Source organism: Geotrypetes seraphini, chromosome 5 (genome assembly GCF_902459505.1).
Source record: "Geotrypetes seraphini chromosome 5, aGeoSer1.1, whole genome shotgun sequence".
Taxonomy (NCBI): Eukaryota; Metazoa; Chordata; class Amphibia; order Gymnophiona; family Dermophiidae; genus Geotrypetes; species Geotrypetes seraphini.
Genome location: NC_047088.1, coordinates 121,966,312 through 121,981,982, shown reverse-complemented (window position 1 = coordinate 121,981,982; position 15,671 = coordinate 121,966,312). Strand labels below are relative to the sequence as shown.

The window sequence follows — 15,671 nt, the reverse complement described above, 5'->3', positions numbered from 1 at the left end:
TCCTGCCTCTTCCGCTGCCCTCTCCAGTCTCCCACATGAAAAACTGTATTCGCGATTTTTCAAGATTCGCAGGGGTTCCTGGAATGGAACCCTCGCGAATATCGGGGGAGTATTGTATACAAATTCTTTCCAACCCTCAAGGGCTGAGTGGCCTCCAAGAAGCAGCATGGAGAAACATAAACAGACAAACTGAAACAGGCGCAGAAAGGATGGAGCGGAGAGTCTAGAATGTCTAGAGTAGATCAGAGAAAGTTATAATACTGCTCTACAGAGCCATGGTCAGACCGCACCTGGAATACTGCGTCCAGCATTGGTCTCCATACCTAAAGAAGGATATAAAACTGCTAGAGAGGGTGCAGAGATGAGCAACGAAGCTAGTGAAAGGTATGGAGAACCTGGACTAAGAGGAACGACTTAGAAGACTGGGGTTGTTCTCCCTTGAGAAGAGGAGACTGTGAGGGGATCTGATCGAGACTTTCAAAATACTGAAAGGATTTGACAAATTGGAGCAGGGAAAGCAGTTATTTACAATGTCCAGTGTGACACGGACAAGAGGACATAGACTGAAGCTGAAGGGGGACAGGTCCAGGACGAATATCAGGAAGTTCTGTTTCACACAGTGAGTGGTGGACACCTGGAATGCTCTCCCAGAGGAAGTAATTGCAGAATCCACCGTTCTAGGATTTAAGGGTAAACCAGATGCACATCTCCTTAAGAGTGGCATAGAGTAATACGGGTAAGGGTAAATTAGATGCACATCTCCCTTGAGAAGCATACAGTGATATGCGGACTAAAACTATGCCAGGGTACACCTGGCGGGGCCTCCACGTGTACGGATCGCCGGACTTGATGGACCTAGGGTCTGATCCGGAGATGGCAATTCTTATGTTCTTATGTCTCAATTATCTACTGGAAAGCACAGTTACTTACCATAACAGGTCCAGGGACAGCAGGCAGAAATTCTCACATGTGAGTGACGTCATCCACAGAGCCCCAGTACGGACAGCTTTAAAAGTGCATCGCCACTTTAAGAACCTAAGAAAATTTGCAAACTGCCTGCACCATACATGTGCAAGTGCCTTCTCACCTGACGCAGGCTCACGGCTCCTCAGTTCCGTAAGCAAGCTAAGAAGCCAACCAGGGGAGGTGGGTGGATTGTGAGAATATCTGCTTGCTGTGCCTAGATAACACCTATTACAGTAAGTAACTGTGCTTTATCCCAGGACAAGCAGGCAGCATATTCTCACATGTGGGACTCCCTAGCTTACCAGAATGGGATGGAGGGAGTTTTGGCCATTAAGAAATTTTTTTTACCATATTGCTTGGCCGAACCATATTGCTTTTTCCAACTGGAAAAAGATTCTAGACAATAGTGAGATGTGAATATAAGAACAAAGACCAAATAGCAACTTTACAGATTTCATCAATTAGAGTTAAGTATAAGAAAGCAAGGGAAGCTGCCATAGCTTGGATCTTGTGGGCTGTGATGCAACTCCCAGTTGCAGCCCAGCGTGAGTACAAGAGATAATTATACAAATTGTTAACCCTGTAGATATAGTTCTCTTAGATACAGGATGGTCTAACTGATCAAAAGATACAAAAAGTTGAGGAGATGCTCTATATGGCTGAATTCTCTGTAAGAAGGAAGCCCAGGATTGTTTGAAATGAGAGTATGAAGAGCTGTTTCTCCAGAAGGGGAATGAGTCTTAGGAGAGAACATTAGAAGTATGGCAGATCAATTTAGATGGATTCTGTGAGTACTTCTGGAAGGAACTTTGAATGGGTACGAAGTACAACTTTGTCATGATGAAACACCATGAACGGTGGATCCGCCACCAGTGCTTGAAGTTCACTTATTCTTCGAACAGAGGTAAGAGAGATGAGAAAAAACCACTGTCCAAGTGAGGTATTTCAGATAAATCAGACCCTGGTTCAAAAGAAGACTTCATAAGTCTAGGGAGAACAACATTGAGATCCCAAACTACTGGAGGTGGTTTGACCTTGAAAAGGTCTGTTAATAAATATGGACAAAATACTATGAGCAGTTAGATGTCTACCATCAACTGAGCTGTGAAAAGCATTAAGAGCACTGAGAGGAACTCAAATCAAAGTGGTCTTGATGCCTAAATTGGATAAATGTAGAAGAAATCCAATACTGTAGATACAGAGGTGAATACAGAATTATGATGATGAAAAGTACATCTAAGTGGAAAATTATATCCATTTCTGCTGGAACACTGCTGTGTAGACAGTTTTCTTGATGCTTCTAGGATGCGTCTCAGGATGAGAAAGATGGAACTCAGTCCACGTCAACCCGAGAGGTACCAAGCTGTCAGGTGTAAAACCTGTAGATTGATATGCAAAAGATATCCGTGACTCTGTGTTAGAAGAGATGGAAAGATCTGATGAGGCATTGGTTCTTTGATACTGAGTTGAGGTAGAAGGGAGAACCAAGGATGCCCAGGTCACCGAGGGCCAACAGAATCATGGCGACCAATTCCTGCTTGAGCTTGACAAGCGTCTCGAAGATGAGAGGGATTGGGGGAAATGCATAAAGGAACTTGTGTGTCCAATCCAGAAGAAACGCATCAGGTTCCAAGTGTTGGGGAGAATACTCCTGGAGAAAAATTGAGATAACGTGTGCTTGTGGGGGGAAGCAAACAGGTCTATCTGAGGAGTCCCCCAAAGAAAGAATATGTGATGCAGAACTGCAGAATTGAGCGTCCACTCGTGTGGCTGAAGAAACCTGCTGAATCTGTCTGTGAGAGAATACTTCCCTTGAATGCATACTGCTTTCAAAAATATATTGTGATCAATTGCCTAGTTCCAAGTCTTTTGGACGTGTGGACAAAGAAGGATAGAGCCCGTGCCTCCTTGCTTGTTTATGTAATACATTGCAACCTGAACGTTCATGGGAATATGCTGAAATGTTTTGAGCATCGTAGATTGCTCTGAGTTCCAAAAGATATACAGTGGTACCTAGGAATCCAAACGCCCCAGAACTCGAACGTTTTGGAATCTGAACTTTTTTTGTAGTACATTTTGCCCGAGAATCTGAATTCTGCTTTTGAATCTGAACACCCTGCACATTGTGGCCCTGATTCTGCAAAGTACTCCCGATTGTAGGCAGCTGTAGGCATCCTACAGCTGTCTAATCAGCCATTCAGGAGGCACTTTTTCTAAAAAAAAAAAAAAAATGCTCCCTAGGCATAGTGAAACATGCTACGTCTGCCAGTTTCCCCTCACCAACCTCCCCCGATGATCGCGGCAGGAGGGTACCCAACCCCTCCTTCCGGACCCTCCCCAACGAAAGCCCCCACCCCAGAACCCCTCCTTAGGCTTACCTCCAATTTGGCTGGATAGCAACTCGCACCATTCAGCCAGCAGGCCCGCCTCCGTCCAAATGAGGCGGGCCTGCCCCTCCACTGACCAACCCACAGGATCATAGGGCTTAATTATCCCAAGCGCCTAAGGCCTCTCCTACAGCGGTCTACTTGCATGTTATCCACTCTCACCACATGCGCTGCAGTCAGCGCCAGGAGAAGACCCAAGAAAAAGAAGGTGGGCTTCCTGAGCCAAAGGAGTGCTCTTGGGCCCTCCGTGGCGATTGATATAGGCTACTGCCGTCGTATTGTTTGAGAAGACCCCGATTGCTTGGCCCTCCAAGATCTTCAGCAATTTCATCAAGGCCAAATGAATGGCCCAGAGCTCCAGTCGGTTGATGGACAACTTTCTGTGTCTGAAACCTCATGTGAGCCAAACAAATGGCCCTGAGCTCCACTGGGCAGATGGACCACTTTCTCCATGAGTGTGTCCAATCTCTGAATAGAACAATGATTGCAATGAGCTCCCCGAAGGCTGGCAGAACGCCCCTGCAGAGGGATTGTGGGTGAATCCACCAGTCCATGCTTGTAGAGGCCATGGCAGACAAATCTGCAAGGCATCTCGGCATGGCGCCCAGCGAGAGAGTAAGGCAAGCTAAAGAGGATGCATGTATGCTCTCGCCAAAGAAACTACATCGTGTGGCAACCACAAAGCCTTGAACTTGATAATCCCATGTTGAAAGAGCCGGCTGCTCCAAAAGCGCAGAAATCTGTACACACAGCTTCTGTCTGCGAGTCCTGGGCCAGCAGACACGGCCCGCAACCAAACCGATGAGGATTCCCAAATATGCCAATGACCAACATTCCAAAGATGACAATCCAGCCCAAGTCCTCCAGCACCTGCTCCACTGTGCGATGTCCCTCAGCCAATGAGGGAGCTCTGATCCACCAGTCATCTAGATAAGGGTGAATTTGCAGAGCAGATCCATCATCCTCAGGTAAGCTGCCACCACCACCATCACCTTGGTGAAGGTCCGAGGCACTATAGCCAGCCCAAAGGGCAAAGCCGAGAACTGGTAAAGCTGCTCCAGAGCATGAAAACGCAGAAACTTGTAGTGGGTCAGAAATATGGGAATGTGTAAGCATGCCTCCGTAAGATCCAGACAGGCCAGAAAGTCCCCCAGAGCTACTGCTGTAATGACCGACCTCACGATCTCCATTTGGAAGCGGGGAAGTTTGAGAACTGCATTCATGTGCTGAAGATCCAGAATAGGCCTCCAGTCATCGGAACCGTTCTTTGGCACGCTAAGAGTATCTGCTTGAACCCGAGAGGTCGCGCGACACCAGCTCTGTAGTATATCCAGCAAGCACTGAACAGTAACCTGGACTCTGTGCGCCTTGTCCTGTCGTACGGATGGAGAAACCATGAACCAATCTGAAAGAAGATGGGCAAATTCCAGCTTGTATCCTGATCAAATAATGTCTAAGACCCACTGGTTTGCTTTAATGCGCATCCAAGCAGGCAGAAATCCGAGAGCCAGCCCCTTAACCACAGAGGGGCATTCGGCATCCTGGCATAATTGTATCTTTCTGATAGGGTTAGGGTTAGATAAATTTAAATCCAGTCTAAAAACCTTTCTTTTCAAAGACGCCTTTGAAACTTGACCGTCCTTTTAAGGACACATTAAAACAATATTAGTGCTGGCCTTCGGGCTGATCCTTTATGTTACCCGTCCTTTTTGAATTTTTCCCATAACTGTTCTTTACTTTCGTTTATTGTAGTTCTTCCCCTTTCTCCTCTCGTTCCAATTTGTCTCGCGTTTATGGTCTGTTTATGTTTTACGTTTTTATGATTGTAGAATCATGTCATTCCCCTTTTTTAAATCTTTTTTTTTTTTTTGCTGTAAACATTTTACTTTTTGTAAAACCGTTTTGAATTTAGATAAGGCAGGACATCAAATTTTAATAAACCTTGTAGGTTGTGCATGACGGGTGGCGGCTCCAGACCTGTGCTAAACAATAACTGCTCTTTAAAAGATAGCCTCTCTAAAGTTGCTGTGGAAGTGGAAACACCAACCCACTGCCTGACCCAGAGCATTGGCGGACCGAAAGGGAGAACACTGACACCTTTGCCAGCACTGTCAAAAGGTCATATAAGGCATCTACTATATAATAATAATAATTTTATTTCTTAGCGGTTTTCAACAAGTTACATACAATGAGAGCAAGAGATGTTTACAACAAGAAGTAAGAGATGTTTACAACAAGAAGTAAGAGTTGTTTACAACAAGATACATACAATGAGTGTATGAGATGTAAGGGGAACAGAAAAGTACTTTCTGGGATACAAATTGCAGATGGAAGAGAACCAAGATGGTTTGAATCAAGTGGCTCAGCCAGCAGCAGTTGAGGAGGAGGCTCCACCGCATCAGTCTCTAGTATGCGCAGCAGAAAGAGACAGGCATGTGCAAAAAAAGACGTCACCACAGCAGCTCTGATGCCCAAATTAGCTGTTTCCAAAAGTTTCCTGAGGACCACAACCACATGGCGGTCCTGCATAGCTTTCAACCTACCACTTCCTGCACTAGGAAAATGCGCTTAGTCACTTGTGCCACCATGGAATCCATCTTTGGCTGCCCCAAACATCGCTGAGCCCCATAGGCGTGCCCAACAGTCTGTGCTCAACCGCTGCTTAACAGAAGGTGAGACTACTTCAGGGACCGCCCTGAGCTCCAAGGAAAACCATGCAGACTGGCTAACAGGTACCTGTCAGCTACAGACCGAAGTCTGTGAATTTTCAAGCAGGCAGAGCTCCAAATTTGCTTCAGATGTGAAAATACCCGCAAAGGGGACAAAAAACTACATCGCATTTAAAACAATAAAATGGGGAGAGCAGAACACACACGGTTGCAGACTAGTGCTGCCCGATTCAGGAAAAATAATTTCAATTCAATTCAGCCTACTGAATCGATTTTTCGATTTGATTTTCTGGCCCAATTGGGTATTTTTTTCAAACATCCTGGTGGCTTTATTTTATAGCCTCTTCACTCCCTTTACCCTCTCCTACCCACACTGGCACTGTGGTGTAAACAAAATAAACTAAAAAGACTTTTCCTCTCTCTGTTAAATCCTAGCTCATGTTTGTAGTCTAACACCAGCTCTGGCAGGATACACATTTCAAATCTGACATATTGTAATCACAAGAGAAAATAAAATTATTTTTTTCTACCTTTTGTTATCTGGTCATTATTCAAGTCATGTTGGTCCCAGGTTCTGGTTGTCTTCTGATAACTCGCTTGCCAGGGTCTCATGCCCATTTGTCTTTTCCTTCTTTCTCCGTACTAACCATCTATCTTCCATCTCTGTCCTCCCCTTCCCTTTTTTTCATCTCCATCCCCGCAGCTGCAGCGATGGACCGCACCATCCCCAGATCCACCATCTCTCCTTTTCTCAACTACCCTTTTATCCAGCATCTCTCCCTCCTTCCCATTATTCCAGGAGCCACCAGCTCTCCCTTTCTCTTCCCAACTACCCTCCTATCCAGTATCTCTATCCCCCACCCCCTCCACACTATCCTTTGTGTCCAACTTCTCTCCCTTTGTTTCTTCCCTCCCTAAATCCCATTGTCCACCACCTCTCCCTTTTTAGCCCCATTATTTCTTCCCTCCCTCCCCCAGTCCGGTATATGCATATCTCTTTGAACCCCCATCCCTCCCCTCCATCCGTGTACTTCTACACCAGGGACCCACCCCCCCCGAAGGCCTGCCCCCTCCTCTCCCCTCCCCTGAAGGCCTGGCCCCTCCCCTAAAGGCCTGCATGTTCCCCCTCTCTTCTTTGCAGCATCCTCCAGCTTTCCCCCTGGCCTACCAGTCTTAGTTTTAGCTAATTACCGCAGCCTGCAGAGAGGCTCGCTGGTGCTGTAGCAATCCTTGCAGGCTGCCTTCGGCCTCTACAGCACGTTCCCTCTGCTGCGGTCCCGCCCCTCCTCTGACGTCAGTAGGATCGCGGCAGAGGGAACGTGCTGCTGAGGACGACGGCAGCCTGCAAGGATCGCTACAGCACGGCAGTCCTCTCTGCAGGCTGCGGTAATTAGTTGAAACTAAGACCGGGAGGCCAAGGGAGAAGCTGGAGGATACTGCAAAGAGCATCTAAGCACTGCAGCACTTCCCGACTGACCCTCACCCCCTAAAGCAGGAGTGGCAGCGGCAGTGGCAATGAACGGCTAGCATGAGGCAGCGCTGCCACTCCTGCTTTAGAAGACCTGAATGCATGGGGAGGAAGGTCGGTGACCAAATCGGCGAGACCGATTTGTTTTAAAAAGAATCGATTCAAATCGATTCACCTGAAGTGAATTGGTGAATCGATTCAAATCGGAAATTGGGCAGCATTACTGCAGACATGCGTGCAGAAGGAAAGACTATAGAGGGCACTAAACTAATCAGTGAAGTATTGCAGAGGCAGAATCAAAAATCCGGAGTGGATTCCTTCTGCAGAGCATGCGAGTATAGGGAAATAACCCTATTATCTAGAATGTCTCACCTATTGCACTGGAAGGGCAGTTTTTGAGCAGATTGGCAATCCACTAAAACATGGTGGCCAAGGAATATCTGGCCCACTTAAAAACAATATCTCCTTGTCTTTTCTAAAAAAGCATCCAAGGCTAGTCTGCTACCAAGTCCCTAAACTGGAACAGAAATGATACACTGCTCTTCTGAGGAGATGCAAAGAGAACTATTGTGAGTGGAGTCTACTGATCACTCATATGTGGCTCTGAGCTTTATCCTATAAGAGACGAATCTAGTGCCACATTTTGACAGTTTTCTCATTACACTGGCCAACAAGCATTTTGCTACTGGAGTTCTGTCACCTGTACATTAACAAGGGCCACATGTTGACTCTAAATCTGAAAACAGTTTTTGAGTATCACATTCTGTTTCTAAGTTACGAGTCAGTTTGTGTTTATATCATTTTCATCAATAACGCTACCGTGAAGCATCAGTATTTTTCTGTTTCTGTATCACAATATTGCATTTTAGGACAGCTCATCGATCATACAAGTTGAAACTTTAAACTAAAAAGTGATTGTGCTGCTTTTTCTACCTGTGAATTTTTATATTTTGTTTGTTTTTGTTTAAGATATTATAATTATTATGAACAGACAAGGTTATGTTAACCATCTTGATCATTTCTGTTATGTTTGTGGACAATTTACTGCACAAGATTAGTGAAAGAATTTGTCCAGCAGACTTCAAAATGCATACAAGAATTATTTTGGCTGTAAAGTTGGCGACCAAGATAAAGTGTGGGCACCTTGTGTATTGCACTGGCTGCTATGCAAAACAAAAAAAATAACCAACAAAAACTGCAGTAAAAATGCAACAACAAAACCAAAAAAGAACTGCAGGATATGTACAAGGTACAGGAATATTTATTCAAATCAATAAAAATTAAATAAAAAGCAATAAAAAGTTTGCGTATCCAAAATTAGTCCTCGATGTTAAATAGTATGGACCCGACACGGTCCGTGTATCAAAAAACACTTCTTTCTTAGGGGTCTAGGATGTTCAGTACATATACATAGTACATATATACAGGGACTTCCCTAGACTTCTCCCTAAGGAAGTCCCTGATTGCCTGAGGTGCCACAGGTCCCTCCAAAGGGAGGAGCCCAAGGCGCCTCAGCCAATTAGTGTCTTAGGCCTTACCCCGGGCATCAGATGATGCACCGGGGCGGGGTCTAAGGCCGCTATTGGGCGGCAGCTTGCTGGAGACTAGGAGCAAGAGGACTTTCCTCCTGCTCCCAAAGATTTTGGAGCGGCGTAGGAGCAGGAGAAGGGTCCGGGCACCCCTCCTGCTCCCGAAGATGTTTGGAGCCTCCAAGGAGCAGGAGGGACCGGGCACCCCTCCTGCTCCCAACTATTTTAAAAGTACCGGGGTGAGTGGGCTAGGCCCGACCGCCTGGGCCAACCAGGAGTGGGCCGGGGGTGGGAGGCCTAGGAGCAGGAGGGACTGAGTACCCCTCCTGCTCCCAACTTTTTACTGCCAGGGGTGGGCCATGCCGGTCGGAGGAGGGGAGGGCGAGGGCCATGCTGCAAGTATGCAGCATTTTTTTTTTTTTAAACGCTGATGGCAGGAGGGAATTGGCATCCCTCCTGCTTTTTTCTCCGGAGAGGGGGGGGGGTGCGGGCCGTGCCGTGCTGGTCACAGGGAGGGAGGGAGGTAGGGCGAGGGCTATGCCGGTCGGGTGTGAGGGGTGGCCGTGCTTGGGGGACGCGTTTTAGTGAGGAGGTACATATTTTTTTTTATTTTTATTTATTTTTTTTTATGGGGCAGATGGAAAAATTATGTTCTTACCTGTTAATTTTCTTTCCTTTAGATGCAGCAGATGAATTCAGAGACCAATGGGATAGCACACATCTACCAGCAGGTGGAGATAGAGAAACTGATTAACAGGCTGGCACGCCTCCTGCATCTTCAGTATTGCTCCTTGCCCAAGCATCTGTAACCATCAATATGCTTAGCATGTAAAAAACTTTTTTCCCATAACAAATTTCAAGAGGTAATAATGCAGAATATAATTATCAATAATAACAAACTTTGAAAATTGCAAAAGAAAAAACCGACAGCCAATATCCAGAAAGGGTGGGCTCTGGATTCATCTGCTGCGTCTAAAGGAAAGAAAATTAACAGGTAAAAAAATAATGAATCCAGATGAATCCAGAGACTAATGGGATGTAGCAAAGCAATCCTCAATTTGGGTGGGAAGCAAACACCGCCTTCGCAACAACCGAAGCACTAAACGCAGGCTCCGCATGTGCCCCCACATCCAATCGATAATGCTGAGATAAAGTATTCTTGGAGACCAAGTAGCTACTTGACAAAACTCCTCCAAAGAAAAAACCTCTGGACTGAGTCCAAGAAGTAGCCATCGCTCTTGCTGAATGGTCATGAAGTTCTTCCACCAGCTGCTTCCCTGCCATCAAGTAAGCGTAAAGAATGTCCTCCTGGAACCTTTGAGCGATGGACGCTGTCATATGTTTGTTGCGTCCCTTGAAGAATACAAAGAGATGATCTAAATGACTAAAAATCGTTAGAAACCTACAGATTGCGGAGAATGCTATGCACTTTTAAGAAACACAGTGAAGAAAAGCTCACCTCCCCATTTCTCCTCCCAGAAAGAAGAAAGGAAAAGTGAGAGCGGCATAAAAGAAAGGATGACACCACCTTAGAAAGAAATTGTGGTATTGTCCGAACTGACACCCCAGAATTTTTAAATCAGAAATAAGAATCCTCGCTGTACAAGGCCTGCAACTCAGAAAACTGCTGAGCTGAAGCCATGGCCATAAGAAACACCATGCTCAAAAGACAAGTTTGAAACGGAGCCTTCTGTAAATTGCGAAGAAGTATCTTAAGACTGCACTCCGGACAGGGCTTCTTAAGAGGTGTACGAATATACTGTACTCCTTTTAGGAACTGAACCTCATGAAGCTGAGAAGTAAGCAAAGAGCAAGATACCTAGCTTTTGTAACAAGCTAAGATTGCCACTTGAAGCTGAAGGGAATTGAACATTAAGCCCTTGGCAGTATGTTTCTGCCAAAAAAGAAAGAACATAAAACATAGAAGCCTGAAAGAGTGCCAATGTTGAGAAGTACCCAAGAAAGGAAAAGCCTCCAAACGGTAGCATAAGCCACAGGTGAAGACGTCTGTATCGCCTAGAGAAGAAAAGAAAGAACCTGCTTCGTATAACCCTTACATGTCACCCATGACTTTTCAAAAGTTAGGTCATAATACCAAAGTAGGACGAATATCTATGTTGATCGGACCCTAGGTGAGTAAATCCGGAAATACCGGGAATCTCAAACAGATTGGCCGTTGAAAGACTCATCAGATCCGCATAGCAAGGATGGCACAGCCAATCCGGAGATTCTTTGATTACTGTACCCTGAAAGCGAGCTTGAGATGGCAAATCCATCCAATCATCTTCCAGGGGAAAACACTTAAAAAAGAGAAACCAGAGGTGAGAAAGAAGCAATGCTGCTACCCCCTCTGACTGCCACTCCCTGCGTCTGCTGAAGAAACTAGGAATCTGTGAATTTTGAGACGAAGCCATGAAGTCTAGTTCTAGGAGATCTCACCTTTATACAAAGAGCTGGAACGCTTGAATGAATAGTTCCCAATTTCCAGGATGTAGAAGATTTTACTACTACTACTATTTATTATTTCTAAATCGCTGAAAGGCATACGCAGCGCTGTACATTTTAACATACAATAGATGGTCCCTGCTCAGATTTTGTGGTGAGAAAGGCTATCTAAACCATTTTCCTGTCCTGTAAAATGATACGCTGACAGAAGAGGAAGATGAGATTCCATCCATTGAAGTAGAACCATTACTTTACTCGCCAACTGAGTACATCATGTACTTTCCTGGGTGTAGAGAAATACCACCGTAATAACACTGTCCTAAAAGACCTTTATCGTCATTCCGGAAGAATAGTCTGAAAATCCTGGAATGGTAGCCTGACTATGCTTCAGTCCAGAAGAATGAACGAGTACCGAGTCTCCTGTTAATACCAGACTTCTTGCGCTGAGGATTGAAGGCACTGAGTCCCCCAATCCAACAGCCTGGGATGTTTGATGACTATGAGCCAGTCCAGCAAAGACCGAGGCATGCCTTTGAAAAGAATAATCTCGCTGAGCCACCAAATTATATTGAGCGAGGCTTGAGGACCCTACTAGATATTACTATTGAAGCTTTGAGATACCAGAAACCACCGGAACAAAAGCGACTGCTGCAGTGTGCTCACGTGAAAGCGAGCTGAAGTTCCCAGTGGAGTCACCACCATATATCCTAGAACCTGTACAGAATCCCATACTCTTGCTCTTGGTGACTGAAGAAGAAGAAGGGGAACCTGAGACTGTAACCTGTCGCCCCAGTCTCTGGGAAGAAACACATTCCTCTTGTACGTGACTAACAACATCCCCAGATATTTCAATATGTGGTATAGAACAAGAGAACTCTTTGGAAATTTGAATATTCACATCCAAAGAATGAAGAAAATAAATCACCCATTTGCGTCTGGTAAATTGACCTAGCTGGAAGATGTCCGAATCAACCAGTCGTCGAAGAAAGAAAGTACCTCTTTACGTCAAAACGCTAGCACTACTACCATCATCTTCTAAAATGTTTGTGGAACCGTGGCTAGGCCAAATGATGTCAGCTTAAACTGAAAGCGCTGCTTGAGAACAACCAAGCAAAGATACTGCTGATATGGTGGCCATATGTGAATATTTAAATAATCTCACAGTTTCCCTTTGGAAATGTCTAACTCTGAGAAACTAAGTGACTCATATGAAATCCATCACCAGTCTGACCAATTACCCCTTCTTGGGCACTATGAAGTAAATGGAATAACTTCCCTTAGTTCCGGAAGAGCTGAAACTACTGTCCCAAGTTCTAGCAACCCTTGAAGGGGATCTCGCACCAGCGTCACCTTTGGATACTCAATACACAGTGACATCAAGAAAGAATCTGAAATGGGAGAAAATAATTCAAAGGTGCAATCATCTTGAATAATGTTCAAAGTCCCGTGACCTGTCATTATTACATCTCCCTTTCCGTGAGAAAGCCGAAAGAGCTGTCAGAGGGAGTAATGACCCCTTCAAAGTGAAGCAGAGGTCAGGTAACGAGCTGGTGGAGAGTTGTAAGTTCTGAATAGAAGAAAGGAACTCTCCTGAGAACATACCAGTCTTGAAATGTAATAATGAATATGATGGAATTCTGAAAAATAAGATTAAGCTGCGGCAGCCTGTGTTATCTGAAAACTACATGCAAGTTTCTCCAAAATCCAACTGCCCTTAAAGAGTAACTTTTTATTTTATTTATTATTTTTTTGTTCATCCGCTAGTGTTAGTGTTTGTTGCGCCCCAGAAATTTTTTTTTTCCCCCAATGCGACCCAGGGAAGGCAAAAGGTTGGACACTCCTGCTGTAGACCCTGCTACGCTAGAAATAGAAAAAGACAGTCTTGCCCGCAGGAAATTGTGAATAGCCATTATGCCCCTAGAAACTGCTCCATATGTTCAGTAATTATTTCTATAGCGCTAACAGACACACTCAGCATTGCACAAAGGCACCAATATTAAGGAAACATCCAAACCTACATAGTCTCACCCTTTGGAGACCTCGAGAGAGATGAGGAGATACCTGAAACACCAAGTACTCTCTTGCGACTGACATCAAGTTGTACAGCGATTTGCCTTCTACCGACCCAGTACGGAGGTAAGCTGAAACTAGGTGGTCAAGCATAGAGCAGATTCTCTCAACTAAGCACCTGTAGAAACTCCCAAATGATATAACGCTATCGCGGCAAATTAATCAACTCAGGAGACCTACACACACCAAGCTCTAATGTCTCATCAATGCAGAAAACTGTTATAAACTTCCAACACATCTGACCCCGAAGGCATAGAAACCGTGACAGATGCTAATAAAAGTTAGCTGCAAAAGAAACTCACTGAATGCTGTGGCATTCCCACCAGCGCAGGAGCATAAGTGCGAGCCTCTTGCTCACTGTAAGACACCGGATCCTAGCATACTGTTAAAATAACTTACCAGCTGGATAATTTAAACACAGCCGCGGCAAACACTGACTCAAGTCAGCTTCGTTGAGAACTCTATCAATGCTGTGGTGATCCCGGCAGTGCATGATAACAAGCATGTGCCTGTTTCACTGATAAATGTGCCGGCCTCAGAGCCAACCGCCAAGTAATTTGACACAGGTGGTGCATACGTTCAGTAAAAGCAACGTCGTGGAGACACAGTATGAAAGCCACGACGTTCTCTTCAGAGTAGGAAATTAAATGTGCGCCTCCCGCGCACGGGAAGGTATCAGCTCCTTAAATGGTATTTGAATTATATACCTGGAGCCCTTCCATGAAGTATTTCTCACACATTCCTTAATAAATTTAAATAAAACATTGCTACTGCCTTACCAAGTTCAGCGTTTATAAAATAAACTATAAAACCCGTCCTTCAACACCACTAAAAGACAAAACCCGCAATTGCACAGTTCCAACAACGTTAGTAATCAGATACTTACAACTTCGCTGTCAGTGCTGGTAAATGCTGGTTGCTCAGCACTAGCAAGGCAGAAATGTTATTTAGTAACTGTGGTCTCTTTCTCTTTTTTTTTTTTAAGGGAAAGAAGAAAATTAGAGACCAAGGCAGACCCTCTATCACTGGAGGGAGGGTGAGGCAGGGACCTGGGGGGAGGGGGGGCCCAGGTGTAACCCCTAAAACCGGCACTGTTCAGCAGGACACCCCTGTCTCACTGAAGAGAAAACCTCAACAGGAGAAATAGAGTTATCTCACTGAAGAGAAAACCTCAACAGGAGAAAATAATTGCCCAGTCACATCCAAAATCCAGGAGCTAGTTGAATAGCGACCATCACCTGCTGGGAGATAGAGCATACTGAAGATGCAGGAGACGTGCCAGCCAATAGGACCACCTGTTAATCAGTTTAAGGGAAAGAAGAAAATTAGAGACCAAGGCAGACCCTCTATCACTGGAGGGAGGGTGAGGCAGGGACCTGGGGGGAGGGGGGGCCCAGGTGTAACCCCTAAAACCGGCACTGTTCAGCAGGACACCCCTGTCTCACTGAAGAGAAAACCTCAACAGGAGAAATAGAATTGTTATCTCACTGAAGAGAAAACCTCAACAGGAGAAAATAATTGCCCAGTCACATCCAAAATCCAGGAGCTAGTTGAATAGCGACCATCACCTGCTGGGAGATAGAGCATACTGAAGATGCAGGAGACGTGCCAGCCAATAGGACCACCTGTTAATCAGTTTCTCTATCTCCACCTGCTGGTAGATATGTGCTATCCCATTGGTCTCTGTTGCTAAGGAAATTTGCATGTGTAACACATGCAAAATATCTGTGCCATAGAAAAAAATGAATTAAAAAAAAGACAGGCAGGCCTGTCGAAAAGCCTGCAGACCTGACGGTAACTCAGTTACCAATAGGTCTGCAGCAGTTGGGTTTCCCAATAGTAAAACCCGACTCAAAATAGTCAAGCAAATGTTAGTGAATCAATTGCTTGGCTATTTTGCATGGAGTTTTACTAATTTGCATGGGACGATTGGGATCGGATCGCTAAAGGCATTAGTGAATAGTGCAAGAAGGAAATCTGGTCGTAAAGGGCTCGCAAACTGATCCGTACACGATCAGTTTGCTTAGTGAATCTAGCCCATAGTTCTCAAACCATGAATTAACTAAAAAAACAAATTTAATGTAATGAATGCTTGAACACAAACTTAAAATAGTCACAAGGCACTCTGTGAATGACT

The 15,671-nt window shown here is 45.0% G+C and overlaps 1 protein-coding gene across 4 annotated transcripts in view; it reads right to left on the bottom strand.

Annotated features, from left to right (window-relative positions):
* TBCCD1 (TBCC domain containing 1) overlaps positions 1 to 15,671 on the bottom strand; it is a 510,277-nt gene that overhangs the window by 290,522 nt on the left and 204,084 nt on the right. The gene's annotated exons all lie outside the window — the stretch shown is intronic.